Below are 26,583 nucleotides of genomic sequence, written 5' to 3'. Positions count from 1 at the left end.
CTAACGGTGGGAAAGCAGAGGCCGTCTACAGGACCAGCAGCTCTGGAGGGACTGAACACGGTGTTCCATGTTCAGCCTCATATCCGGGCCAGTGTTCAGGGGAAATCAGATGAGATTTTAGACTGAGTTATATGATGATGCTACTTCTTTGTAATTTATTCGTTTTGATTTTAATAGGACAGAGGACATTAGAAAGGGGAGAAGACAGAGGAGAGACGAGAAAAAGAGGCACCTGTAGCCCTGCTTCACTGCTTGTGAAGATCCCCCCACTGCAGACGGGGACAGGGGGCTTGAACCCGGCACAAAGCAATAGAGTCTGTGCCCAACAATGTGCGCCACCTCCCAGCCCCAACGATGCAACTTCTTATGAGATAAACACGTTGACATGAGAGTGTCATTTCTGGCTCACCACTCGGCCAGCTGCCCAGTTGGATGCTGTAAAGAGACAAATTTGGAACCGGGGGGGGGATTCTTTTTATATATATATTTATTTATTTGTTGTTTTATTGTTGTAGTTATTATTGATGCCGTTGTTGTTGGATAGGATAGAGAGAAACAGAGAAAGGAGAGAAAGACAGAGAGGAGTAGAGAAAGGTAGTCACCTGCAGACCTGCTTCACCGCCTGTGAAGCGACTCCCCTGCAGGTGGGGAGCCAGGGGCTCGAACCGGGATCCTTACGCCGGTCCTTGTGCTTTGCGCCACATGCGCTTAACCCGCTGCGCTACCACCCGACTCCCGGGGTGGGGGTTCTAACACGCGTGGGATTGTGCAGCATTTCTGCGCTTTAGTGAAAATTACAGACCTTGCTGTCTAGGATCACACGTGCAGATTCTGTTAGTTAACAGCTTCATCTCTTTAGAGCAGTGTGAAGCTTTCAAAAAACTGAAGAGGAAATATGGTGTCCAGGAACGCACCCTTCCCGCGAGTGTGAGATTTCTACCACCACTGGCATCATCATCACTGTGTCTCTTACACTAAAGGCTGTGCACGGACTCAACAATGTCCCCCACACCCCATAGTCCCCACCGGGCGGGTTCCCGGCTGGGGTCACTCTCTGGGTTTTAATAAGTGCAAAGTGTGTGAACCCATCACTGCAACACCTTACCCAACAGCTTCACCACCAAACAGACCCTGTAATGTGAACACACTGCAAAGTACAAAGTCCCGGAGAATTCCGGCCCCCTTGCAGCCCACTCGTGACCTCAGAGAGGAGACCTGGGATGCGTTCCTCTGTCCTGGGCCGCCACCAGCTCCTCTTCCTCAGATCCGGCCTGGTTGTGGGCTCTGCATGCACATCTGTGTTCAGTCAGTGACGGGCCCAGGCTGTGGGTCTCCTCTCATCGGTGACACACCTCAGCACGGCTATCTTTTCTCATGAACAAATAAATGAGTATCACACCTCCTCTCCTCGGCAGCTAGTCACGCAACTTCTCCTTTGCTCTGAATTAATGACACTAATTAAAGTATCAGGGAGCCCAAATCATACCAGGATCTCAGGGGCTTGGAAAAAGGAAACAAAATCTTAATATTCTATTAAGAGTTTTAGCTTGAAAAAGGAAAGTCGGGAGTCCGGCGGTAGCGCAGCGGGTTAAGCACATGCGGCGCAAAGCGCAAGGACCCGTGTTGGGATCCCGGTTTGAACCCCCGGCTCCCCACCTGCAGGGGAGTCGCTTCACAGGTGATGAAGCAGGTCTGCAGGTGTCTGTCTTTCTCTCCTCCTCTCTCCCCCTCCTCTCTCCATTTCTCTCTGTCCTATCCAACAATGACAACATCAATAACAACAGCAATAGTGACTACAACAACACTAAGAAACAAGGGCAACAAAAGGGAAAATAAATAAATATTTAAAAATTAAAGAAAAGAGAAAAGGAAAAGGAAAATCAATTAAAGAGTCATATTCATATATATTAATTTTAGTAAACATAACTCTGCTGTAATTCTTAGATTTAACAAAAAAAATTATATTATTTTTCCAGGCATGATTTCATTTCCTGTGCAATGTGTCACTCTGCAGCCAAGCTGGGTTGTTTAGTATTATATTGAAACAATTGACAGAGAAGAGAAAGAGTAAGAATAGCAGAAATTTCTTCATTAAGAAATTCTGCAGAGGGATAAACCAAGGGAGAAAAAAACTCACTCCAGAAGGCAAAAGGGTCGGGAGATGGCAGGGTGTGGGGAGAGAAAAGGGAGATGAGAGGGAGGAGGGTGGATATTTTTATCAATACACAGTGACAACGCCTGTATCCTCCAGGAGTCAGGAGACTGAGGCACTTGCAGAGTGACTCTTCTGACTATCTCTTCACAGTAGACCACATGGGAGCAACGAGATGCCACAGTGTTCTGAGCAGGGGCACAGAAGACAGACGGGGGATCTGGAACAATGGTGCTGGGACAGCAAGTCTTAGACACACACACACACAGATGTGCAAATAGTCTTAATAGGGCTGGGTGGTAGCACAGCTGGTTAAGTGCATGTATTACCAAGCACAAGGACCCAGGTTCAAGCCCCCAGTCCCCACCTGCAGTGGGGTCACTTAACGAGTGGTGAAGAAGGTCTGCATGTGTCTCTCTGTCTCTCTCCCTCTCTAATCTCCCCTTCCTCTCAATTTCTCTCTGTCCTATTAAATAAAATAAAGTTAAAATGAAAAAAGAAAATATAGTCTTAAATTTTAGAATACTGTAAACCTATTTACAGACTGGGCTCTGGGCTAAAGCAGACAGTGCTGGAAATGTCCTGGCCCCTGCTCACGGTAAAGTCACTAGGAAAGGGAGGGCGTCTAGGAGACGGAGCCCTAGCTTTGCCCATGGAGTGCATGCCTTGCCATGCGTGACGCTTGGGCTCACACCCTTATACCACATGGGAGTGCTACAGAACTGGGAGAAGCTCCAGGGCTGTGTCTGTGTCTCTGTGTGCCTGTGTCTGTGTCTCTGTGTGCCTGTGTCTGTGTCTCTGTATGCCTGTCTCTCTGTGTGCCTGTCTCTGCGTGCCGTCTCTCTGTGTGCCTGTCTCTGCATGCCTGTCTCTCTGTGTGCCTGTGTTTGTGTCTGTGTCTCTGTGCTCCTGTCTCTCTGTGTGCCTGTCTCTCTGCATGCATGTCTTAGTGTGCACATCTCTCTGTGTGCCTGTCTCTCTGTGTGCCTGTGTCTGTGTCTCTGTGTGCCTGTCTCTCTGTGTGCCTGTCTCTCTGTGTGTCTGTCTCTGTGTGCCTGTCTCTGCATGCCTGTCTCTTAGTGTGCATGTCTCTCTGTGTGCCTGTCTCTCTGGTCTCTCTGCGTGTCTGTGTTTCTGTGTGTCTGAAGATGAAAGGAGTCGAATATTCACCTTGGGGGTTAGTAGAATTGCAAGCACCTTAGGCCCAGCTGCTACAAAGAGGAAGTACAAGTAGGCAGTACCCGGTGAGGTTTTAGGAGTCTTCAGAGCTGTGTGGCACTTAACACCTCACACCTGCCAAGTAGAAAGGTCCACAGGGCCGTGCTCAAGATCTCACCTTTCCCAGCCTCCACGGGTAGAAAGGTAAGGACTGACTTTAGAATCAGGTACTGGGGTCAGGTGGCAGCGCACCTGGCTGAGCACACATGTTACAGTGCACAAGGACCCAGGTTCGAGCCCCCATCACCACCTGCTTTGGGAGTGGTGAGGAAGGGATGCAAGTGTCTCTCTGTCTCTCTCCCTTTCTACCTCCCCCAACTCCTCAATTTCTGGCTATCTCTTTCCAGTGAATAAAGGTAATAAATAAATAATAAATCCAGTTCTGCTCCATCCTGCCTGTGTAGCCTAGGCATATGCCCTCCGCCTCCTCATCTGTCAGAAAGGTCAAAGAAAAACAAGCAACTTGGCCAGTGACTGGATGGAAATGCAGGCTTCGTGCACGTGGACCCAGGCCCAATGTCTGGCAGCTGCTTCTGCTGGAATGGTGTTCTTAACACTTCTCTCTCTCATATAAAGAAATGAATTTTTTTCCTTTTTCAGTTTATTATTATTATTGTTTATTCCCTTTGTTGTCCTTGTTTTTTATTGTTGTTGTAGTTGTTATTGTTGTTGTCGTTGGATAGGATAGAGAGAAATGGAGAGGGGAGGGAAGAAAGAGAAGAGGGGAGAAAGACAGACACCTGCAGACCTGCTTCACCACCTGTGAAGTGACTCCCCTGCAGGTGGGGAGCCAGGGGCTCAAACCAGGATCCTTACTCTGGTCCTTGTGCTTTGCACCACGTGCGTGTTAACCGCTGTGCTACCGCCCGACTCCCTGAAATGAGTTATTTTAAAGGAAGAAAATTCCAAGCAGGGCCATTGTGAGAAGGACATTGGAAATGTCGTCAGCAAAAGGTCTCCCTTGTTAATAGACCTTCAGTGAAAGTCAACGTCAATTTACACTCCTGCAAACATGCATTTTCCTAATCCTTACAGTGTAAGGAAGCTTCTTTTTTTTCTTTTGCGACTCTTTTTTTTTTTTTCACAACTGTTGTGCACTCTACTGAAATTGGGTCAGACTTGTGGTGTGTGGGAAAGCACATGGTGGAGGGAGAGGGGGAGGGAAAGCCCTGAGGAGGGTCTGGGGATGAGAGCTTGTCATCTCTGGCCAGAAGTTTATCAGCTCCCCAGGCCTTGCATCAGTCCTATTGCAACATCTGGGCCTGGGCAAAGGTCCACAGCTCCCCAACCTGCAGGCAGGGAGGAGGGGACTCACACATGGAGGTGTGTATGGTTTGCAGAGTCGCACCAGGCAGGTCTACGTGGCTCCTCCCACTGTCCTTCTGCCCCTCCTGTCCTCACCGCTGCAGTGAGGCTACCGCAGCCCTGGTGACAGCCAGGGGTTTCTCTAAAGCTCAGAGAACTTCCGCCCAGATAACAGAACTCCATAGCGGCTACAGAGCCAACCCCATGGCAGACAAGCAATGGCTCCTCTGGGTCGGATCTCTCACACACTCATAAAACAAATAGATCAATAATATTTAAAAGAAAAACATTCTTACATTTTTTTTGAAGAAGTGACCGAGACTCACCTGACAGTTGCCCCATTCACTATGGTAGTAAGCAAAGAGATTTTATTTGATAGACCGTAGACAGCTTGTTAATAAAGCTCTTCTAGCATTTTCAAAAAGCATTTCCATCTTGTGAGACATGGAAAGCAATTGATCTCGTGGCCGACTGTGTTTAGACATCTGTTCTCCTAACTACAGGACGTATCATTGGAATTGGAGAGCACAGAAGTTTGGTAGTGGATGAGGTGTGGAACTACATATACCCTGTGATCTTAAGATTTTGTAAAACACTATTAATCATCAATTTAAGAAATAACTTAGGGAAAAGGGAAAGAAAACATCTATTCTAGGAAAACTTTATTTTATTAAGGATAGCCTGACTTTTTCCCTACTTATGGCTTCCAGGCCACGTAGACGTATTCCCAAACTCACGTCAGGATTTGCTAAGTTGCTCAAATGCACAACATTGTATACATCCTGCTGGATGAGAAGCCAGAACAGAAGCATTTCTGAAATTCACATCCCTGAGTCACTAGAGTGACCCCCCAGTGTTAAAAAAGAAATATTCTAGAGGGTCGTGTGGTGATGCACCTGATTGAGTGCACGTGTTCCAGTGCGTAAGGACCCAGGTTCAAGCCCCCGGTCCCCACCTGCAGGGGGAAAGCTTTGCGAGTGGTGAAGCAGGGCTGCAGGTGTCTCTCTGTCTCTCTCCCATCTCCCCCTTCCCTCTCCATTTCTGGCTGTCTCTAGCCAATGAATAAAGATCATTAAAAAATTAAAGAATTAGTCTTAATTCTTCAGTGAGATAAGCCACCGTTAGACCCTTCAGCTCCTGCTTCCTTGTCCTTGCTTTAAAAAAAAAAAAACATATATATATATATATATATATATATGTATATGGAGCATTGACAAAACCATAGGATAAGAGCTTTTTTAGGGTTTCTTTCCCTTTTTCTGTTTTTAACTTTAAGGACTTTATCATCTAAGTCCAGCAACCCAGAATTCATTCAGCGACTAGACTTGTTGATAATAAAGAGACACTGGAAAGGACTCCTTCCCTTCTGTGGGCTGGAGACACCACCCTCCCCAGAGGAATTAGGTTCTTACTTGGATCCTTGTAGGTGAAAGATGAGCTTCCAAGGCCTGGGCAGAAGCCTGCTCCCGTTGTCTTCCCCAAATCCCACTGACCTCAAGTGCTCAGAATCCACTTTCACACTGAGGGGGAGTCTGGAGGAGCTTGGGGGGAGGAGGAGAAAAAGGATGAGGAGGAGAAAGAGAAGGAGGAGGCGGAGGGGGAGGAGGGGGCTCCAGCACAACCCTGGACGGTCACAGGCGACCTCCGGGCCAGCCGGGCAGCAGCCTGGCTTCCCTGGCTCAGAGCCTCAGGAACACAGATTAGTCATTAACAGCCCTTTCCCTGCTCCATGATATAAACAGAGAGCAGAGCCTTGGGAGAGCCTCAAGATTCCCAGGACAAACTCTCACCCCTCCCTACTCACCCAGAACAGGAAATGTGGCCAGGACCTCATCCTTCAGAACTTCTCCCTGGGCTGCGTTTTAGGGCCCCAGGCACCCAGATTCCTATGCACAGAATCTACTACAGTTCACCTGGCACCTCCCCTGCCCCTCTCCTCTCTTGCCATGGCCCTACCACCGCCCCCCCACCCCCCAGCCACTAAGGTTAGGAGCTCTGGGTCTTGCTTCTTGGTCTTTCCTGGCCTCCAGCACCAAGTGAGGCCAGGTTGTTGACTGTATATCTCTGGAGTGAATGTCTGTCTCTTGTTGTCAGTTCGCCGAGCCCTTCTGCTACCTGGGGCCCTCCACAGCTTCCTTTCTGAGGAATACCAGTCCTCCACGTCTCCTCCCATGCTTCTAATCCTCCATCCTCTGTTCCCAAACTGCACATCCCTTTCAAGAAGAGGCCCTGCTTGGAGGCCAGGACAGACTCCCTTGGCACAGGCTCAGGTGAAGCTCAGCCTCTCTGAGTTTCAGTTTCCTCCCCTGTAAGATGGAGAGAAAATAATACCTGGGCTGAGCTGAGGATTGTAATCATAGTTAAAAATAAGCAAAGTGGCACTGAGATTCCAGCTCACACCTGTGAGCAAGGGCCCATCAAAAGACCCAGAGAAGATCAGTGTGGAGAGGATGTGGCAGGGGGACTCTAACACACTGCTGGTGGAGTGCTAGCTGGGGCGGCCTCTGTGGAGCACAGTGTGGAGACGCCTTAGACAAATGCAAGTGGAAGTGCCTTGTGACCCAGCAGTCCAGCCCTAGGCACACACCCAAAAGATGTGGTGACTCTGATTTGAAGGGATATGTCACCCCATGTTCACAGCAGCTTTGGCTTTATTCACAAGCAAAGGCCTGGAAACAGCCAAAATACCTTTCAACAGATGACTGGATTAAAAAAAAAAAACAGTTGTGGTTCGGGCGGTAGCACAGAGGGTTAAGCACACGTGGCGGGAAGTTCAAGGACAGGTGTAAGGATCCCGGTTCGAGCCCTCCGCTCCCCACCTACAGGGGAGTCACTTCACAGGCGGTGAAGCAGGTCTGCAGGTGTCTGTCTTTCTCTCCCCCTCTCTGTCTTCCCCTCTTCTCTCCATTTCTCTCTGGCCTGTCCAACAACAAACAACATCAACAATAACAATAATAACCACAACAAGGCTACAACAACAATGGCAACAAAAGGGGGAAAAAATGGCCTCCAGGAGCAGTGAATTCATAGTGCAGGCACTGAGCCCAGCAATAACCCTGGAGGCAAAAAATAAAAATAAGTCATGGGATGTACACTCAACAGAAAAGGGCAGTTCCGTGTCGTTTAGGGTGACATGGGTGGAACTGGAGAAGATGATATTCAGTGAAGCCAGTCAGGAGGGGAAGGGCAGCTACAGAGGAGGTTCACTCGTGCAGAATGCAGAGACTTGGGCATATGTATGTGGGGGAGATGTTGACCTATTTCTGAGACAGGGAGAACAAGAGTGGTTATCTCTGGGGGTGGGGACGGGGACACAGACCTTTGGTGACGGGAGTGGTGAAAAAAAGTTTAATAGTGGTTATATGAGCAGACTTCTATACTACAGCTCTGAGGTTCCAGGTTCAATCTGCCAACCACTATAAACCATAGCTGGGAAATGCTCTGGTTAAAAATACATGGTGTGTGTGAGTGTGTGTGTGTGAGTGTGTGTATGTGTGTGAGTGTGCGTATGTGAATGTGTGTGTGAATGTGTGTGTATGTGAGTGTGTGTGTGTATGTGAATGTGAGTGTGCATATGTGAATGTGTGTGTGTGAGTGTGTGTATGTGAATGTGTGTGTGAATGTGTGTGTATGTGAGTGTGTGTGTATGTGAATGTGTGTGTGTGTGAGTGTGTGTGTATGTGAGTGTGTGTGTGTATGTGTGTGTGTGAATGTGAGTGTGTGTGTGTGTGAGTGTGTGTATGTGAATGAGTGTGTGTGTGTCTGTGTATGTGAGTGTGTGTGTGAGTGTGTGTATGTGAATGTGAGTGTGCGTATGTGAATGTGTGTGTGTATGTGAGTGTGTGTGTGTGTATGTGTGTGTGAATGTGAATGTGAGTGTGTGTGTGTGAGTGTGTGTATGTGAATGTGTGTGTGAATGTGTGTGTATGAGTGTGTGTGTGTATGTGAATGTGTGTGTGAGTGTGTGTGTATGTGAGTGTGTGTGTGTATGTGTGTGTGTGAATGTGTGTGTGAGTGTGTGTATGTGAATGTGTGTATGTGAGTGTGTGTGTGAGTGTGTGTGTATGTGAGTGTGTGTGAGTGTGTGTATGTGTGTGTGAATGTGAGTGTGCGTATGTGAATGTGTGTGTGAATGTGTGTGTATGTGAGTGTGTGTGTGTGAGTGTGTGTGTGAGTGTGTGTGTGTGTATGTGAATGTGTGTGTATGTGAGTGTGTGTGTATGTGAGTGTGTGTGTATGTGAATGTGTGTGTGAGTGTGTGTGTATGTGAGTGTGTGTGTATGTGTGTATGTGAATGTGACTGTGTGTGTGTGAGTGTGTGTATGTGAATGTGTGTGTATGTGAGTGTGTGTGTATGTGAGTGTGTGTGAGTGTGTGTATGTGTGTGTGAATGTGAGTGTGTGTATGTGAATGTGTGTGTGAATGTGTGTGTATGTGAGTGTGTGTGTGTGTGAGTGTGTGTGTGTGAGTGTGTGTGTGAATGCCAATGTGAGTGTGTGAGTGTGTGTGTATGTGTGAATGTGAGTGTGTGTGTGAGTGTGTGTGTATGTGAGTGTGTGTGTGAGAGTGTGAGTGTGTGTGTGAGTGTGTGTGTGTGTGTGTGTGAATGTGAGTGTGTGAGTGTGTGTGTGTATGTGAGTGTGAGTGTGTATGTGAGTGTGTGTATGTGAATGTGTGTATATGTGTGTATGTGAGTGTGTGTGTGAGTGTGAATGTGAATGTGAGTGTGTGTATGTGAATGTGTGTGTGAGTGTGTGTATGTGAGTGTGAGTGTGTATGTGAGTGTGTGTATGTGAATGTGTGTGTGAATGTGTGTGTATATGAGTGTGTGTGTGAGAGTGTGAATGTGAGTGTGTGTGTGAGTGTGTGTATGTGAGTGTTAGTGTGTGTGTATGTGAAAGTGTGTGTGAGTGTGTGTGTGTATGTGAATGTGTGTGTGAGTGTGTGTATGTGAGTGTGTGTGTGAATGTGTGTGTATGTATGTGTGTGTATGTGGGGGGTATCTGTGTGTGTTTGTGAGTGTGTGTATGTGTGTGTGAGTGTGTGTATGTGAATATGTATGTGAATGTGTGTGTATGTGTGTGTGAGTGTGTGTGTGTGAGTGTGTGTGTGTATGTGAATGTATGTGAGAGTGTGTGTGTGAGTTTGTGTGAGTGTATGTGTGTGTTGTGTGAGTCTGTGTGAGTCTGCATGTGTGTGTGTATGTGTGAGTGTTGTGTGAATGTGTGTATGTGAGTGTGTGAGTGTGTGTGTGAATGTGTGTATGTGAATGTGTGTGTGAGTTTGTGTGAGTGTATGTGTGTGTTGTGTGAGTCTGTGTGAGTCTGCATGTGTGTGTATGTGTGAGTGTTGTGTGAATGTGTGTGTATGTGAGTGTGTGAGTGTGTGTGTGTGTGTGAGTGTGAGTGAGTGTGTGTGTGAATGTGTGTGTATGTGAATGTGTGTGTATGTGAATGTGTGTGAGAGTGTGTGTGTGTTTGTGTGAGTGTATGTGTGTGTTTTGTGAGTCTGTGTGAGTCTGCATGTGTGTGTGTATGTGTGAGTGTTGTGTGAATGTGAGTGTGTGTGAGATTGTAAGTGTGTACATGTGTGTGTGAGAGAGATTGTGAGTGTGTGCATGTATGAATGTGCGTGTGAGTGTGTGTGCATATGTGTGTGTGTGTGCACACAAAGTGTGTGTCCTGCACATGCTAGATGCTTTCATAATAAAAAAAAAACCCAGTGTGGTGGAGGCTGTGGAGCCGTGCAGGTTGCTCTGTGGCCTTGTGATCTCCAGCAAGTAGAGGAACAGAGCTCCCTCAGGGTGCCGAGAAGCCCGTGGTGGGAGAGTGCGACTTGCACACGCAAGACCCCAACTTCGATGGCTGGCAGCACATATGCCACGGGACCTCCGTTCTCCCCCAGCCCTCTTAGTAAACAGACAGTTCTAACGTCTCAGGAGTTCCTGTTGCCTGGAGATCAAAAGGCCACGGCATGCACTTGGAAGCTGCCTACTCACACAGATCTAGCCTTGAAGTCTTTCTACCAAGTCTTCACGCACTGTCCCTCCCAGGACCTCGAGGGCCAGAGTCCCTGCAGCAAGTCCTCTTGCCTCCATGTCTTTGCTCAAGGTCCCCCCTTGACCTAAGATCAAGCATCGTCCTCCCTGAAGTCAACCTCCTCTTTCCCTGCCCCGACTCAGTCTGGCAAACTTCCCCGACTTGTCTTTCTCTCACCGTCCTTTGATCTATCTCATACTTTATGCTAACGTTTCATGATTATCTTGTATATAAGGACAACATTTTTAAAGGGCAGAAGCAGACCTGCCTTTGATGCCCCCTGGACTTTCCCACAAAAAAAAAAAAATGCTGTAGGACTGTGTGAACTAATCAATAAACAAAATCAGAGAAGAACAGCTTTCCTTTCCTTTAAAAAAAATTTATTTATTTGATTTTATGAGTGAGGGAGATCCTGAGAGAAAGCCCCAGAACCCTGCTGAGAGTAGAGGAGGCCTGAAAACATGGGGCACACAGGGGTGCAGTGCTGTGCTGCTGGGGGCTGACAACCAGTCTCAGAGAGGGCCATGCGGGCAGCAGCAAACACACATTTGTACACATGCACAGACATGCATGCACACAGAGAGATACATGTGCATGCACAGACACATGTGCACAGAGAGACACGTGTGCATGCACAGACACATGCACACAGAGAGACACGTGTGCATGCACAGATATGCATGCACACAGAGAGACACGTGTGCATGCACAGACAGAGAAGAACCCGCAGCCCTGCCTCACTTCTCATGAAGCCTTCCCCCTGCATGTTGCGACTGGGGGCTTGAACCTGGGTCCTTGTGCACTGTGATGTGAGCACTTGCTTAACCAGGTGCTCCACCAACTGGTCCTGTCTATTTCCTTCTTTATCTCCCACTCCCGTCTCAATTTCTCACTATCTCTATGTGATAATAAACAAATAAAAATACTTAAAGAAAAAAACGGACGTCTTTTCTTTGCCACTGTGGAGACCTGGGCATGAGCTCTCAGCCTCAGTTCCTACAGAACAAGCTGCTTCAAGGCCTTAGAGCAAACCCCTGTCAGCAGTCTGCACTGCAAACACACACCAGGAAGACGGCTGAGAACTTCTGTTCTGCCCAAGGCTTGTACTTCATTGTTCCAGCCCCAGCTGGAGAAGGGTGTCCAAACTGCTCTCCACTCTTGTTAAAAAAAAAAAAAAGGTCTTAAAATAGGATGGCCCCCCTTACGCTGGGTTAATTGGATGTGAAATACTCATAGCAGATTCTCAGGGAAAGACAGAACAGGGAGATGAAAGTCTGTGTTGGACCTGAGTGCTATATGATGCCCAACCTGCATTTATAAAAAGACGGGTTGTGGGTAGAACAAAAGGGCTGCATTTGAAGGCACAAAGCATTTTGTTTGGAAAAGTCCCCCTTCAGTTTGGCAAACTAAGTTATCTGTGTTTAACAGAGACAGAGGTCCTTTATCATCATGGCATTCATTTATCTAAATTTTTACAGCAGCAGTGATGTTGCTATTTCTAAACAATTTCTTTAATGGTTAAGGCGCTGGCTACAGGTCATGACTCAGGCAAAAGAAAGACAATGATGCTGGTCTCCTTAGATGCACAGACGTTGGGAGCTGAGCAGTAGCGCAGCGGGTTAAGTGCAGGTGGCACAAAGCGCAAGGACCAGCACAAGGATCCTGATTCGAGCTCCCGGCTCCCCACCTGCAGGGGAGTCACTTCACAGGCGGTGAAGCAGGTCTGCAGGTGTCTGTCTTTCTCTCCCCCTCTCTGTCTTCCCCTCCTCTCTCCATTTCTCTCTGTCCTGTCCAACAACAACAACATCAATAACAACAGCAATAACTACAACAATAAAAAAAAAACAAGGGCAACAAAAGGGAATAAATAAAATATTTTTTTAAAAGAAGCATAGACATCACCCAGGTAACTACAGCAGCAGGAACACATTAGCCATCAGTGCTCAGAGGCTTGTCCTACCCAGAGAGGGCTCTGCTCAATCCTAGCTGTCCTCTGTGCACTGAAAGCATCCCGTACACACCCTCCCAAAGTGTTCTAATTTCTGTGCTTTGCTTTGCTTTCTTTTTTTTTCCCTCACCAGGGCACGGCTCAACTCTGGCTTTTGGTGGCATCTGAGAACTAACCCAGGACCCTGGAGCCTTAGGCATGGAAGTCTTTGCAGAACCACTATACTATCACCCAGCCCTAATTTTCTTTCTTTTTACCCCACATTTATTTCTTTACTGCAGTGTGTATTTCTTATCTGTCTCTTTGTTAAGGAACTCAATTAATAACCAAGATGACTGAAGATGAGCTGGGTGGAGGAAGGAAGGAGCCTTTTATTTAGGTGCCAGCCAGGAGCTCAGATCACTCTGCTAACTCTGGTCCTGAGCAAAGGGACGGTACAGGCTTCTATGGGGAGCAGGCTTGAGAGCGAAGGCGTCATCACAGAAGGAGAGGCCGCAGGTTAAAAGGTGGGACTTGGGCCCACTGCTCAGGGTCTGGCTGCCTGGGTTACTATTATCTTTCCTGCAGAGCTGTGTTTGGGGAGGTTTAGCCTCAGCCTAAGCTACACCACTGGGGGGGGTGCCTTTAGGAATCAGAAGCTGCCAGGATTAGAGCAGCCGCCTTCTCAGTCAAAGCTCAGTCTGACTGTCATTGTCTCTACTCAGAATCACTTGCTCACCCAGGGAAGGCCGGCCTGCACTAGCCACCTGCACTCTCTCAGACTTTCTACACATCCTCAACCCTTTATTATATTTTCAGTCCTTCTGTCCTGTGTTGAGGCCTACTTACAGATGCATCACAACCAGATTATAAGCACATAGTATAAGCATCCCCGGGGGCTAAATACTGGATATTTCCCATCATCCTTCACTACCCATAAGCACTATGGAGACGAACCCTGGCTGTGGTGTTTTCAGTCTCTGTGTACCTAGTGGGAGCACAGCAAACCTGATACAGGTGGCCAATAAATTTCTGTAGTTAACAAAGGATGAATGGCGCACATGAGCAAGTCCTAAAAACAACAGGAATGACCCAGTGTTGTTTAGGTTTGGGCCTCCAGCAGGCCGGGCTGGGTTCGCAGTGGTTCGCAGAGACGACCAGAGACACACGGCTGGGCAGAGAGGTTTTATTCACGAGCGGGCAAACATGTGCTCTCCTGTCTTTCTGCTCTGGCAGCAGAGAGAGACCCTTAAACTAATCACCACACAGATCTGTCCTGCATCCCCTCACGCGGCCGCCCCAAGAACTCCAGAACTACGTAGCATCGGGGGCGGGGAGAAAGAGAGCCTGCGAAACTGGCAAGGGCCAAACCAAAATGAAACATACCAACAATTCCTCCTTTTCTTTTTAACTAAATGACCACAGTATCAGGGGTGTGGGGTGAACAGAAACCTATATCGTACAGGCATTTCCAAAAAAGAAACTGGCACAAACATGGAGGAACATGTAAGACAAGAACCAGTGTGCTGCCAAGGGAAGGCCTGAGGGGGACCTTTTTTTGCCTCTGGGGGGCGTTACTTGCCTCAACGGGCATTTTTTTTTCCTGTGGGCATTACCTAGCATGGTGGGGTATGGCCTAGAATCCCAAGGTAGCTGGCTGCAGTCAGTCTTTGAGAAAACCAGCAGCATAAAGGGAAGCTGCAAAGTGTCCAAGAGGTGTACCAGTTGAGTCCGATAGAAATGCCAGTCCAAAGCAGATGTCCACGGAAGAATGCCAGGGGGTGGAGCGTTGTATGAGGAAGGTCAGCTGCTGGAATTCTGCTTTTCTGTAGAGAACTTGACAGCTGCAATTTACTTACTATGAAACAAACTTGTAGCAGGTTAGAAGTTTACCACAATTCATAACTCTATTACAATCATTAGCATAAACATAGCACAATCTAATGTTTTTAATTGAGAAGGAATTTGAGAATTTTACATATCAACAAGCCTATTTAACCTTTTGTTACACCCATTCAAGATGGAGACACACCCTAGGTGTGCACAGTTTTTCTTTTTTTTAGACTAACTTAATTAAAATATATTGATTTTTAACTAATTTTTAACTCAGACTTTTAATGTAAGTTAATTTTACCTTTACGAGAACTATGTTGAAAACCTTTTTCATTTAACTCTGTCTGGTAAGAATATAGCCTTAAAGTTACATTTTTAACCTTAAAGTTAATGTTTACCAAACTTTAAACACACGTAAACATGGTCTTTAATACACAGGGAGAGAAACCTTTGTTACGAAGACATGTCATTTTAAATTTAATGAATTTAGATCTGTACTGTCTTAGTTGTTGGGGGGGTCACCATCCGGAGGTGGCCTCCCGTGCAGCTCCACTTCTAGGAATCTCTGAACGAATCTCTGCGTATTCTAGCTCTTCTGCCTTCAGACCCAAGCTGGAGATCTTGGCCAGGGGGCCCAGTTTCAGTACGGAGCCCGTGGTCTCCAGGTGGTCCAGGATCTGCCCAGACTTCATAGCAGGAGGGCAGGCAGGCCAGCCGGGCAGAAGGCGTGGGACAAGGTGCCCTGGGGTGGCGGCCATGATGGGCTTTGCCCACCACGTCTGCTGCCCTGCTCCCGGCGGCTGAGCAGCATGGAGGGAGCCCACGCCCAATGCCCCGCGCCACGCGGCGGAAAGCCGGCTCATGCGGGCTGGCTTTGGCCTCTTGCGGGCTGACGTTGGGCGGAAACCACAGAGTGGTCCAGAGATAAATGTTCCAGAAATAGCGAAACAGTCTCGTGAAGAAAGGGCAGAGGCCTTTGGAGATATCTTCACAAGCAGAAGAGAAGGACATAGTGCATAGGCAGCCAAATTGTCACTTATCTGGGGGATGGGCAGGTCACGCCCCACATTGGGCGCCATATGTTGTTCAGGTTCAGGGCTCCAGCAGGCCGGGCTAGCTTCACGACGGTAGACAGAGACGGCCAGAGACACATGGCTGGGCAGAGAGGCTTTATTCACGAGTGGGCAAACATGTGCTCTCCTGTCTTTCTGCTCTGGCAGCAGAGAGAGACCCTTAAACTAATCACCACACAGATCTGTTCTGCATCCCCTCACGTGGCCGCCCCAAGAACTCCAGAACTACGTAGCATCGGGGGCGGGGAGAAAGAGGGCCCGTGAAACTAGCAAGGGTCAAACCAATTCTCCTGGCGGGGGGGAAGGAGACCAAACCAAAATGAAACATACCAACAACCCAGTTTATACTGTGTGCTGCTAGATAGAAAAGGGCAACACAGAGAATTTTGGAGGGTTGTGTGGTGGTGCACGCAGTTAAGCCCATATCCTACTAAACACAAGGACTGGGTTCAAGCCCCCAGTCCCCACCTGCAGGGAGAAAGCTTCACAAGTGCTGAGGCAGGTCTGCAGGTGTCTCTGTGTCTCTCTGTCTCTCCCCTCTCTGTCTTCCACACCTCTCTCAATTTCTCTCTGTCCTATCCAACAGCAGCAGCAGCAACAACAGCAATGGGAAAAAATGACCTCCAGGAGCAGTGGATTCATAGTGCAGGCCCCAGGCCCCAAGCCCCAGCGATAACCCTGGAAGCAAAAAGAAAGAAAAGAAAAGAGAGAGTAAGGAAAAAAGAAAGAGAGAAAGAAAGAAAGAAAGAAAGAAAGAAAGAAAGAAAGAAAGAAAGAAAGGAGAGTAACAAAAGGTGGGTCAGGAGAGGCAAACTACATCCTCTTGACCATCCATTCACAAGAGCTAAACCCATTGTTAGTTATCTTCCCAGCTAGCCAGTTAGTTAGTTTTCTGTTCTAGGGAATGAACCCACAGCACACTTAGCCCTTACATTGTTGGGCCAACTTCCAGTCTGATTATTTTTTTCTTTTTCTTTTCTTTTATTTACCTTTTTTTTTTACTTTTATTAGTGACTTAGTATTGATTTACAAAATTATAAGATAACAAGAGTATAATCCCACATTGTTCCTACCACCAGATTTCTGTATCCCCATTCCCTCCATTGGAATTTACAGTATTCTCCCAAGGTCACAGATATGGGTTGACTATTATTTCTATAACTATCTATCTTTATATATAATTGCTCATTCTTTTCCATGGTCCTGTCTTCTCTTCACTACTTCCAAATGTCCTTCCTCTTTCCTCTTCTCCCAGTCAGCTATTTTTACTGTGTTCCCCAGGAGAGACCACAGCCCAGGGCAGTAGGGCCGTGCACATCACAGCAAAGTGGGAGAGCACCCAGGTGAGTGAGTTGGCCAGCCAGCCCCTCTGTGATCTTCTATATTCTTCTGGGGGGGGGGAGAGGAGGAGAGAGATAGGGGAAGGGGGAACAAGAGGCAACAGCTGGGAGCAGGGTACACCTGCTTCAGCACACACGACCATGCCCATGGACCCAGGTTCAAACCCCCACTCCCCACCTGCAGGGGGGACATTTCACAAGTGATAAAACAGGAGCAGTTGATTCATAGTGCCGGCACCAAACCCCAGAGACAACCCTGGAGGCCAAGAAAAAAATCCATCCTTCTATAAATAAAAATATTTTTAAAAGCAATCTGTCACTTCACTGTCCATGGAGTGGACAGTCCCTGTTCTCTGGAGCTGCCCATGGTGTCCCATGTGGTACAGGGGATCTAACCCAGCCAGGTGCACAAGCGCCTGCAGCACCCCCAGAACCATCTCCTATCCCAAGAGCTGAGCCTTTGACTAGAACCTTTAAAGCTGGGGAAGTTGTGAGAATCTTTGGAGCATGAAGGGAGGAGGACATGACAAGGGGGTGGTCAGAGGTCAAGAGATGTTAGCAGATAAATGAGGGAGAGTTGATGGAAGCCGGCCTCTCTATGTGTGAGGAGACACACAGGACAGGGCGCGTGGTCTGAATGTGGAGGGGTGGGGGAGGGGCTGTAAGAGACCCCCGAGTTTGGGGGAAGGTTAGAAGTTGCAGACGGCCTCCCCCATGTGTCCTGGAGCCTCCCCTCCCCAGAGCCCTGCCCCTCTAGGGAAAGACAGACACAGGCTGGGGGTGTGGATCCACCTGCCAACACCCATGTCCAGTGGAGAAGCAATGACAGAAGCCAGACCTCCCACCTTCTGCTCCCCATAAAGATCTTTGGTCCACACTCCCAGAGGGATAAAGAACAGGGAAGCTTCCAATGGAGGGGATGGGACAGGGAACTCTGGTGGTGGGAACTGTGTGGAATTATACTCCTCTTATCCTACAGTCTTGTCAGTCATTATTAAATCACTAATAAAATCAATAAAAAATTTAAAGAAGTTGTCCCAGTGATTCCCAAAGCAGAGGAACTTCATGGCATAAGGAGAGCCTCTCCCTGCCCCTCTGCTGCGTGGGTAAGGGGTTAAGCCATGAAGCCATCCCTAAAGGACCAAGAAAGAAACAAAGAAGTAATTGATGGGTTTGGGGAAATGGTTCAAGGAGCTGAGGCTGTCAGTTCTGAAGGACAGTGCCAGTCCTCCACTTGACGACACCATTGTCAGTGAGAACTGTACCCAGCTGTTCTCTGTCACCACAAAGGAGACAAAGACGGGAAGGCTTCAACTGCAGCACCAGCAGTCCCAATTAGGGTCCAAGAACATCTTTCTGTGGGAGACAAACAATGCAGTTGTTAACCATGGAGGGAACAGATGATGAGGGGAGACAGAGTAGAGCCAGCCCTCCCGCTCAATTAGATCCAAGTGGTGCAGAGACCAACCTGAGTTCAGTTTAGTCACCGTTTTCTGTAAGCCAGTGTCTTTATTTTAAAATTGGGAGGAGGTGGGAGAGGGTCATATACAGTTCCTAATAAAATGAAAAGAGATCTTCTGAGTAAAAATATTTAGAACAGAGTCCAACATACAGTACATTGTAAATTAACAGCAAAGGGCATTCTATAGAGTCAAATAACGTCCATGAAGCACAAAAGCCCAAGTTGTTGTTGTTGTTTCCAGCATCAGGGAATGAACTGAAGGCCTTAGGTGCAGCCCTCTGTAGCCCCTGTTCTCCCCTCATGCTTAGAGACAGTGAGGAGGAGACGGGGTGAGGCACCACTCTGCCGGAGTTCCCTGTGCAGCCCTGGATGCTGGAGATCAAAGCCGTGGCTGCACCGGGGTGAGGGGGCGTTCCAGCAGCCCGAGTTAGGCAGGTGGCCACATGGAGTGGCACCCAAGATCTCCTTGAGTGAAGCAGGCACCCCAAGAGTCTCATCAATAGTTTTATGGACACAGCCTTAGGATAAAATTCTAACTGTTCTGAAATCAATCTTGAGTCTTTCTGCTCCTCTGCTCCGGTGGTAAAGACTAGGGTGGGAGGTAGAGAGCATAATGGTTCTGCAAAGAGACTCTTATGCCTGAGGCTCCAGAGTGCCAGGTTCAATCCCCCAAACTGTCAACTAGAGCTGAGCAGGGCTTTAGACGAGATCGGGCGTGTTCAGGGTGGTATGGCCGTAGACTGAGCAGGGCTTTAGGAAGGAAGGAAGGAAGGGAAGGAGGGAGGAAGGAAGGAAGGAAGGAAGGAAGGAAGGAAGGAAGGAAGGAAGGGAGGAAGAGTAAAAGACTCCTGGAGCTAGGATCAGTTGGCGGGGCACCAGGCTGAGTGCACATGTCACAGGGCACAAGGACTTGGCTTCGAGCCCTGGTCTCCACCTGCAGGAGGAAAGCTTTGCAAGTGGTGAAGCAGGACTTCAGATGTCTGTCTCTCTCCCTATCTATCATCCCCATCCTCTCTCAATTTATGGCTGTCTCTATTCAATAAATAAATAAAGATAATATATTCTTTGCCTCCAGGGTTACTGCTGGGGCTCGGTGCCTACACTACAAATCCACTGCTCCTGGAAGCTATTTTTTCCCTTTTGTTGCCCTTGTTGTTCATCATTGTTGTTAATGTTATTGTGTTGTTGTTGGATAGGACAGAGAAAAACTGAGAGAGGAGGGGAAGACAGAAAGGAGAGAAAAATAAACACTTGCAAACCTGCTTCACTGCCTGTGAAGTGACTCCCCTGCAGGTGGAGAGCTGGGGCTTGAACCGGAATCCTTACGCCAGTCCTTGTGCTTCACACCATGTGCACTTAACCTGCTGCACTACTGCCCAGCCCCCCAAAATAATAATTTTTATTAAAAAAAAGACTTTAAAAAGGCATCTGGAGTCCGTCATGCTCCAGGAAAGCACGTATCCAACAAGCCCACACTCAAGCATCTCAGAACAGAAGCATCATGAATCCCTGAGAATAGTAGGAAGTCATCCAGTTAAGTCTAGATTTCTCCTTTTGACCAGTAGAATATTTTAATATTAATTCTTTTCATATTTCTTTGTAAAATACATTTATTTATTTACTTGTATATTTCAGATAGAGACATAAATTCAGAGATGGAGAGAGAGATAGGGAGAGAGGAAGAGAGAGAGAGGGAGAGAGAGGGAGAGAGAGGGAGAGGCCTACCACCGCTCAGGAAGCTCTCCCCCTGTAGGTGGGGACCAGAGCCTTGAACCCAGATCCTTTCACTATAATGTGGGTGCTCAACCAGGTGTGCCACTGGCCAGCCCCTCAGTGTTTCTTTATTCTGCGTTGGGGTTTCCAGAATACTGGGTACTTGAAAGAATCGTCCAAACTAGAAAGTAGAAGGTGAGTGAGAACTCGTCCCACTCAGCCCTGGGGAGTGGGGGCACTAGAGCTCGGCTCTGGGCCAGGGCAGTCAGACCTCAAAGCCCCGAGCCCCCTGAGCACGGCACACATGCCTGGGACGCAGGCTCCCCACGGGCTGGGACAGTGGGATGAATCTGCACAAGTTCTGGGACCAAGTCCCAAGAGCTACTAATATTTGATTTCTTTTTAAATCTTATTAGTGATTTAATATTGATTTAAAAATTATAAGATAACAAAGTTATACTTTCATAACGTTCCCACCACCAGAGTTCTCCCTTGGAAACTGCAGTAGTTCTCCAGAGATCACAGATACAAACTCACTATTAGTTCCGTAACTGTCTAGATTTATATATATTTACCCTTTCTCCCCCTATGGTCCTGTCTTCTCTTTCTTTTTATGTCACACATACTGCTTCTGAGTGTCCTCCCCCCCCCTTTTTTTTCTTATTCTTCTCTCTCTGGGTCCTGATGGAGTTCAGGGCCCTCTGGTCATCTTCCCCTGTCATCTCTCCGCCTCTGGGAGTCTGGACCCAGGATCATTTGGGAAGCAGAAGGTGGGAGCTCTGGCTTCTGTCATTGCTTCTCCACTGGACATGGGTGTTGGCAGGTGGATCCACACCCCCAGCCTGTGTCTGTCTTTCCCTAGTGGGGCAGGGCTCTGGGGAGGGGAGGCTCCAGGACACACGGGTGAGGGCGTCTGCCCAGGGGAGTCAGGGTGGTGTCATGGCAGCATCTGCAGCTTGGTGGTTGAGGCTTAGTGAGTTTCTGGAGAGATCCTGGTTGATTTTGTTGAGTTTTCAGGCGATTCTTTCATTCCCCCCCTCCCAGTTTATCAGGAGAAGCCCCTACCCTATATCCATGCCTCAGTATTTAATTTCTTACCTGCCTGGGAAAAGGGAAAATGAGATTGTCTTTAACGTACTTGAGTTGCTGTCCTGAGCTTTAAAACTGCTCACCCCAGGGCTGGGAAGACAGCATAATGCATACACAAACAATTTTCATGCCTGAAGCTCTGAGGTCCCAGGTTTAATCCCCAGCACCATCATAAGCCAGAACAGAGTAGGGTTTTGGTAGAAATAAATAGATAGATAAATAAATAAATAAATAAAATGAGCCTGCTGCTCACTACTGGCTGGACAGTAAGGCTGAGCCTGTGCAGCTGTGGCCCGACTTTTCCTGGGCCGGGCAGAACGGCACCATTGAGAGCCCTGCTTCCAACATGTCACCAGTTTAGTCCGCAGGCCTGCATCTGCCAGTCAGATCTACTCTCTGGATCTAAGGCCTTGGACTGATGTTTGTTTTACCAGAGCAAACCTCAGCTCTTGCTTATGGTGGTGCAGGGGATTAAATCAAGAACTTTGAAGTCTCAGGCATGAGATATTATTGTTATTATTATTATCACTATTGTTATTATTATTATTATTATCATTTTGCTTAACTATTATGCTGTCTCCCCAGCCCACTGGATGGATGTTTTGCAAGCAGGACTAAAGCAACAAGGGAAAGATGAGGTGAAATCTATCCCAGCCTCTGGGGTTTTCCATCTCACAAATAAATTCATTTTCCATCTCACAAATAAATTCATTCCAACTGAAATGAATCATCCATCATACTGGGAGACCATAAGACAAGGTGACAATTGGGGAAACACATCTCACTGGAGAGTGATGATTTATTTCAGACAGAAGGTACTGTCAGCCCACCCTCCTTCCTGTCTCTAGGTGGAGGGAGGGAGCGTGCCTATCAGATTCAAGGACCGGATATCACGGATGCAGCTGGAAACAGCAAATGCTTTGTTATTTTTAACAAAGCCCATTTTCAAAGCTTGTCACTCTGTCGCTGCACTTAGAGAAAATGAGACTGCCGTCAGAACTAGGCCCAGCATTACTTCATAAAGGGAACTGGATTGCTACTCACTGCATTTTAATCATGAGGTTGAATTCTGTGATGCTCTCCCTTTCCTTTTCTCTCTCTGATGAAGATTCTTGGAAATGTCTTCTGTCCTTCCTGCTCTTGGAAGTCCACAGCTATGAGCCCAGAGCCCCTCAGCGTTCCCTCCTGGTGGAGCCGAGCCTTCAGTCAGACTCTCTGAATCACTCTGGTGATATCTTCTCTCTGTGAATCCACAGCCAATGAGCCAAGACAACTGACTGCAGGTTTCTCCTTCTTCCTTCCTTCCTTCCTTCCTTCCTTCCTTCCTTCCTTCCTTCCTTTCTCTTTCTTTTTAAATTGTGTTAGTGATTTAATATTGATTTACAAAATTACAAGATAACAGGGGTATAATTCCACACTGTTCCCTGCACCAGAGTTCTGTGTCCCTACTCCCTCCACTGGAAGCCACAGCCGTTCTCCAAAGGCTGCAGATATGGGCTGACTACTATTTCTACAACTATCTGTCTAGATTTATTTATATTTTCCCATTTTCTCCATGGTCTCATCTTCTCTTCCTGTCCAAGTCACACCTGCACCTTACTCCATCCAAATGTCCCTCTCTTTTTCTCTTCTCTCCCTGGGTCCTGATGGAGTTGGAGTTCAGAGCCCTCTGGTCATCTCCCCCTATCATTTCTCCTCCACTGGGAGTGTGGACTAGCATTCTGTCTTTCTTCACCGCTCACAAAAGCTTTCTCCCTGCAGGTGAGGACCAGGGACTTGAACCTGGGTCCTTATGCACTGTAACATGTGCGCTCAACCAGGTGCACCACCAGCTGGCCCCTGAACCTCAGTTTCCTAATATGTCACATGAGGCTAAGAGTTCAAGTGGCTTGAGACATCTATAAAGATTGAATAAGTTAGTGTACAGAAAGTGCCTCGCACTGCCTGGCACCTAAGTATTTCCGAGTCACTGCTGGTGATGAAAAAGATCCGTACAACAAACATTTCCTCGCACTAGCCCCCGGTCTCTGAGGGTGGCTGTGCTTGGTTTCCATGGACAGTAAATGGACATCTCTGAAACCTCAGGATTCAGATTAATTTGAAACCGTTTCCTCTTGGTTCTCTCCCAAGATTCTCGGCGCTGTTCCATCACCGCGGTTGCTGAGCCCTCTTGTCTAATTATAAACTAAGTTCTGGCTTGTTAGCAGGAAAGACTTTCTCAGGCTCTGTTCTGTAAACAATGACAGAGAAATCACAGATGCTTTGGAAATTGGGAGGGGTCTCTCAGATTGGAGGATGTGTGTGTGTGATGTGTGTGTGTGTGTGTGTGTGTGTGTGTGTGTGTTTGTACCTATATCTATCTATCTAGATAGACAGATATAGATAGATAAACACTTTAATCTTAAAGACCCCAGTAATGACTCTGGCTGTAAAGGTTGTAGCTCAGCTAAAAAGAAGTACAGCACCTTAGGATTTCCTCCTCGGCAGCATCATCCCACTGTGTTAAAATGGTTGCTTTTTCAAAGATGTGTTTGTCTTGTTATGTACTTAAATGCGAACATGTTCATTGCTGGCCCGAGGTGCTGTGAGGACTGCCCTGGAGCCCTGGGTCTCACGCGCGACCGTCCGGCGTGCTCCCGCCTCACTCCACCTGGCGCACCTGAAGTTCCTGCTCTCTGCCGTTGCTCCTGTCAGAGAAAGCTCCTCACAGACTGACCGCAGGTCTCATTCAACGTTGTTTCCTGGCCCTGGCCCTGGCCCCGTGGGAGGCACATAGTAGATGTTGGGTGGTGTCTGTAGTGTCAGGGAACCAGTGGCTGGAAGGAGGCCCACTGGCAAGAATCAGAACGAGTGCATTTGTCTCTCTCTTCTTCACAGTGCCTGAATAGTGAATGGATATAATTTAACTAAGACCACTTCAAACATAAAAGACTTTTTTTTTTTGCCTCCAGGGCTATCGCTGGGGCTCTGTGGCTGCACCACGAATCCACTGCTCCTGGAGGCTTTTTTTTTTTTTTTTGCCTTTGTTGCCCTTATGTTTGCTTTTTTTTTATCATTGTTATGGTTATTATTATTTATTTATTATTATATATAGCATTGCTATCATTGTTGTCGGACAGGACAGAGAGAAATCGAGAGAGGAGGGGAAGACAGAGAGGGGAGAGAAATATAAGACACCTGCAAACCCCAGGGACCCCGCCACAGATGGGGAGCCAGGAGCTCCACTGGGATCCTTAAGCTAGTCCCTGCGCTTCACACCATGTGCGCTTAACCCGCTGCACTGCCACCCGACTCCCTCAAGTATAACTTTTACGCTTACAGCACACAATATTCACTTTACTGAATCCCAAACTCAGTTTTAAGAGAACTTTCAAAGCTGTGCCCAGCATGGAAGACCTCTTTGTCACTGCCCACCAAACACTTTCAGCCTTTCAGCTTGTACCTGCTGTGGTAGGGACCCTCGGCCTTGCACTCTCCCTGGCTGATGAAGGAGGCTTGGGCAGACGCCACAGACTGAGAGCAGGGAGGACACAGCAGACTGAGAGCAGGGACACAGCAGACTGAGAGCAGGGAGGACACAGCAGACTGAGAGCAGGGAGGACACAGCTCGAGCCAGACCATGCTCCTCCTGGAGCCCAGGCACATTTGCAAGATGGGGAAGCCTGCCAGGCTTCTCTCACTATAAACACCCAGGAGACTTGGGAAACAGCTCATCCTCAACTGATTTCAAAGGTCACAAGCCAGTGGAAAGTTGAAGGCTTATTCTGGCTATTCCATTCATGAACATATATTTTAAAAACATATATTTAGTTTTTATTATTATTGGATAGAAACAGAGAAAAATTGAGGGGAGAAGGTTGAGGGAGAGAGACAGAGAGAGACACCTGTATCCCTGTTCACCTCTTAATAAGCTTCCCCCCCTGCAGGTGGGGACCGAGGGCTCGAACCCAGGTCCTTGCACATGGAACACGTGTGCTCAACCAGATGCTCCACTAAGGTTCACCTGGTGAGGAGCCTCCCTGCCATGCAGGCACTTAGCTCTCAAATGAAGCTCAATCTCTTCCTGTACACCTGCACCAGCACATCTAGGAAACCAGCCTCCTGAGTCTTCCCTTTCCCAGACATGAGAGCTAGTGAGGTTCAAGGTCTATCAAGGACCTTGTCATCCTTCTCCCTCGCCTCCTCATTGGGACAGAGGAGGGAGAAGGCCTTCACTTTCTGATGCAGAAAGACACCCCAAGTCTCTTTCCTTTCCCTCCCCTCCCTAGTCTTTGCCCGGATGCAAAGATTTTATTTAGGTCTTCTCTCAAAGCAAAGCACCTCCCTTCCCAAGAAGGCACCACACTAGCTGTCCCAACAGGCACTTGCCGCATGGGGAGATTCCCAACTGTTTCTCAGTACGTGCTCTCCTTGTGGGCACTGGTTTAGTTAATGAGTATTTTATGAAGTGCCGAGATCTTGCAGCTGTGCAGTATTGCTTGGTGGTCTTCTTTTCCTTATAATTTTTCATTATCTTTATTCATTGAATCACCAGAAATTGACAGGAAGGGGGAGATAGAGAGGGAGAGAGACAGACACCTGCAGCCCTGCTGTACCACTCATGAAGCCTCCCCCTGCAGGTGGGGACCAGGGGCTCGAACCCGGGTCCTTTTGCATTGTAGCATGTACACTCAACTGGAGGCACCACCACCTGGCCCCCCCGGCCCAATTTTCTTTCCTTTCTTTTTTTGAATACTTTGTAAAAAATTAATAAGAAGTTGCATTTATTGAATAATTAATTCAAGGATTATATTGAGTAATAGATATAAAGATACAGAGAAACCAAGAGGGAAAGGGGAGATAGAGAGACACAGGAACTGGGTGGTGGTGCATCTGGCTGAACACACACATCATAATATCCAAGGACACAGGTTCGAGCCCCCAGATGGCACCAGCAGAGGGGAGGCTCCATGAGTGGTGAAGCAGTGCTGCAGGTGTCTGTCCCTCTCCTTCTATGTCTCCCTCTTCCTCTCAATTTCTGGATGGCTCTGTCAAATAAATAAAGGTAGTAACTAAAAAAAGAGAGAGGGGGAGAAAGAGAGACATTTGCAGCACTGCTGCGCCACTGGTGAAGCTTTCCCTCTGCAGGTGGAGATCTGAAGCTTGAACCCAAGTCTCTGGGCATTTTAACATGCTCTGGTTTCTCTGCTTAGAGAGAGACACAGAGGAAAGTAACCATGAGAGCAAGACTAGAGCCCTGGACAGCTCTGACATATGGCGTTGCCTGGGACTAAAGCTGGGACCCCAGAGCCTCAGGCAGAAAGTCTGCACAACCATCACACTGTCCCCAGACTCAGGCAGAAAGTCTTTGCACAACCATCACACTGTCCCCAGAGCCTCAGGCAGGAAAGTCTTTGCACAACCATCACACTGTCCCCAGACTCAGGCAGAAAG

At 47.8% G+C, this 26,583-nt stretch overlaps 1 protein-coding gene across 7 annotated transcripts in view; it reads right to left on the bottom strand.

Moving 5' to 3' along the window:
* NR1H4 (nuclear receptor subfamily 1 group H member 4) overlaps nt 1-22,424 on the bottom strand; it is a 123,739-nt gene extending 101,315 nt beyond the window's left edge. For 3 of the 7 annotated variants that reach the window (XM_060195630.1, XM_060195626.1, XM_060195627.1), the window contains exon 1: nt 6,088-6,357. The gene's annotated coding sequence lies outside the window, so the exon portion shown is untranslated. Of the gene's footprint in view, nt 1-6,087; nt 6,359-22,194 lie in introns of those variants that run through there. The other 4 variants (XM_060195628.1, XM_060195631.1, XM_060195625.1 and 1 more) reach the window with 3 other exon arrangements.
* Nucleotides 22,425-26,583: the final 4,159 nt, after the last annotated feature.

This window comes from Erinaceus europaeus, chromosome 7, assembly GCF_950295315.1.
Source record: "Erinaceus europaeus chromosome 7, mEriEur2.1, whole genome shotgun sequence".
In the NCBI taxonomy this organism is placed as follows: domain Eukaryota; kingdom Metazoa; phylum Chordata; class Mammalia; order Eulipotyphla; family Erinaceidae; genus Erinaceus; species Erinaceus europaeus.
Note: the sequence above shows the minus strand (reverse complement) of the source record. Positions and strands in the feature narration are given on the sequence as shown.